Source organism: Rattus norvegicus, chromosome 2 (genome assembly GCF_021556685.1).
Source record: "Rattus norvegicus strain SHRSP/BbbUtx chromosome 2, alternate assembly SHRSP_T2T, whole genome shotgun sequence".
In the NCBI taxonomy this organism is placed as follows: Eukaryota; Metazoa; Chordata; class Mammalia; order Rodentia; family Muridae; genus Rattus; species Rattus norvegicus.
Genome location: NC_141535.1, coordinates 59,344,760 through 59,347,717, shown reverse-complemented (window position 1 = coordinate 59,347,717; position 2,958 = coordinate 59,344,760). Strand labels below are relative to the sequence as shown.

The following is a 2,958-nucleotide window of genomic DNA, read 5'->3' as shown; positions in this document are numbered from 1 at the left end:
CGTGAACTATGTGTCCCAGGAGGTCGAGAAGAACGTCGGATGCCCCGGAGTTGGGTTACAGGCAATTGTGAGCATCCGATATGGGTGCTGCAGACTAAATTCTGATCCTCTGGAGAGAAGTTCCTGCTCTCCAGTACCAAGCCGCCGCTCCAGCCCCCTCCTTTGTTGTCTCGTATCTTGTTCTAGTTGCAGGGCAGGGCTGTTATTGCTTTACCAAAATGTGAATGAGGAAGAGGAAGGAGAGGAGGAGGAGCGAGAGGAGGAGGAGCAGCAGGAGAAAGAGGAGCAGCAGGAGGAGGAGAAAAACATAATATAGTTTTTCAGGCATTCCAAGAATTATAAAGTACAGAAAAGGAATCCTTTAGAAACAGCTTTCCTGAGTTATAGTTGGCACATAATAAACAGCACCTTTCAGGAATTTTCAAGTAAAATTATCTTTTCACTTTTACATCAGGGTCGTTTAAGTGGGAAACTATTTAATGTATACAGCCTTATAGAGCTAAGAAGTCATGAGGAAACTGGCAGCTGGTACTCTGGAGGCTAAGACAGGCAGATCATGCTTTCCCCTGCTGCCGCCAAGTTCCGCGGAGGCGGAAGCTCGGGTGCGTTCAAGATTCGGCGTCACCCGTAATCCACCGCCATGGCTGAGGAAGGCATAGCTGCTGGAGGTGTAGTGGACGTCAACACTGCTCTACAAGAGGTGCTGAAGACCGCCCTCATCCACGATGGCCTAGCACGTGGCGTACGCGAAGCTGCCAAAGCCTTAGACAAGCGCCAAGCCCATCTCTGTGTGCTTGCATCCAACTGTGATGTGCCCATGTATGTCAAGCTGGTGGAGGCGCTCTGTGCTGAGCACCAGATCAACCTCATAAAGGTTGATGACAACAAGAAACTAGGGGAATGGGTAGGCCTCTGTAAAATCGATCGAGAGGGGAAACCACGGAAAGTGCAGTTGCGTTGTAGTTAAGGACTATGGCAAAGAATCTCAGGCCAAGGAAGTCATCGAGGAGTACTTCAAATGCAAGAAATGAATAAATAAAATTTTGGCTCAAAAAAAAAAAAAAAAAAAAAAAAAAAAAGACAGGCAGATCATGAATTTGAAGCCAGCCTGGGCTACATAGTGAGTTCCAGGCAAGCAGATCTATAGCAACACCCTGCCTTAAGAGTAAAATAAAATAAAACAAGGCAGACCTACCGGGCTCCCAAGTGGTTGTACATTTCATTTCCCTCCTCGCACTGCCAGCTGCTCTACTCTCGCTAACAGCCGGCACAGTCTGCTCTTTCAAACTTCAAATTGAACTTCCTAATAAGTAATAATGTCGAGCCTCCCCACGTGTCGGTTTGTTATTAACAATTCCTGGCGAAAGCTCTTCAAATCTTTTAGGCATTTTTCAATCGATTTATTCGTATTTTATTGCTAGGTAAACATTCCCCGTTGGGTATATATTTGACAAATGATTTCCTCCAGACTGTGGCTTGCATTTTGAACTTTGTAACTATGTCATTTAAGCAGGAATGGGTTTCGGGTTTTTTTTTTTTTCTATTTTTTTTTAAATCTTTTCCTTTTATACTTGTTATTTCTCTATACTTTTAAAAAAAGCCTTTGCCAAATCTAACATTTCACACTGTGTTTACTTCTAAAGCTTTTATGGCTTTGATGCTTAGATTTACGATGGTACAGTATTTAAAATAAACTTGTGCATGTGTGTGAGTGAGGAAAAGGGTAGGCAGTTTTTGGTTTTATGATAGTTTTTCAACATTTTTCTGTCTGTTCTGTCACCACTTGTTGACTACTTTGTCTGGAGGAGGAGACACTAATAGATGGTGGATATGATCAAAGTACATTATGTTAATCTAAAGGAATCATATAACAAAGCAATTTTTGTACAATTAATATGCTACCATAAACCCTGAAACAACTACCCTTCCCTATGCCTTTGCCCCCCATCTTTGTTAATATCAGTTACATACATATGTCATAATCAAGGGTTTTGTTCAGTTCCATTGATTCTCTCTGATGTATTTTAAGCAGCTCATTGATAACTTTGATACTAATAATAGATAATTTCTCTATTGTAGTAGATCCCATTGTTTAACCGTCAAAATCCAAATGCTACAGTCCCGAATCTCCAAACTGCCATATGTGACTTTGTTAAGACATGGGGTCTTTACAGTGGTGATCGAGTCACTAGTGTGAACCCTACTTCAACATGGACAGCATCCTTGTAAACGGAGGAAACCTGCAGACACACAGAGCACATGCAGGAAGAACACTATGTACAGATGAAGAGGGCCACCCACAAGGTGTAGAGAAAGACCGGCACCTGATCTTCCACTCCAGCCCTCCAAAGGAATCTAACTCTAGTCCTCCCCAACACTTCCGTTTTGGACTTCTCTGGAGCTGAAACAGTAACTTCTTGTTTCTTTTTTTTTTAAATTGGTTGTTTTATTGATTTACATTTCAAATGTTATCCCCCTTCCTAGTTCCCCCGCCATCAACCCCATCCCCTCCCCCCAATACTTATTTCTTAAGCTACTTATTTGCAGCTCTTTATCATGCTTGCATTAGAAAGCTAATGTATCAATCAGCAATTTTAGAAATAGAGCACAGTGTGGCAAATTTGGTCAGGCGCCTATCAGGCGACTAAAATCAATGGCCAGGTTCAGAGTGAACTTCCGTTTCTGAGAGTTTTCTCATAAAGTCCATCTCATTTGCAAAAATCAATGGCCAGTTATAGCCTCTACCACAGTCTTTGTCACATTACGTCTTCCTTCATGCCATATCTTTTGTGACTCTTTCTGGAATCCTCTACTGTTCCTCCTGTCGTCTTTCCCATGAAGCAGGACGATAGCAGTAATCTGTAAAGCGCGCCCAAACATCACCGAGACACCAAGATAACTCCCGCGGGAGACGGCGACTGAAATACCTAGATAAAAGGCTCAGAGTAAGCAGCAAGC

General features: G+C 42.6%; 1 pseudogene; it reads left to right on the top strand.

The window, feature by feature from the left end:
• Positions 1–558: 558 nt before the first annotated feature.
• On the top strand, positions 559–1,070 carry Rps12-ps3 (ribosomal protein S12, pseudogene; annotated as a pseudogene).
• Positions 1,071–2,958: the final 1,888 nt, after the last annotated feature.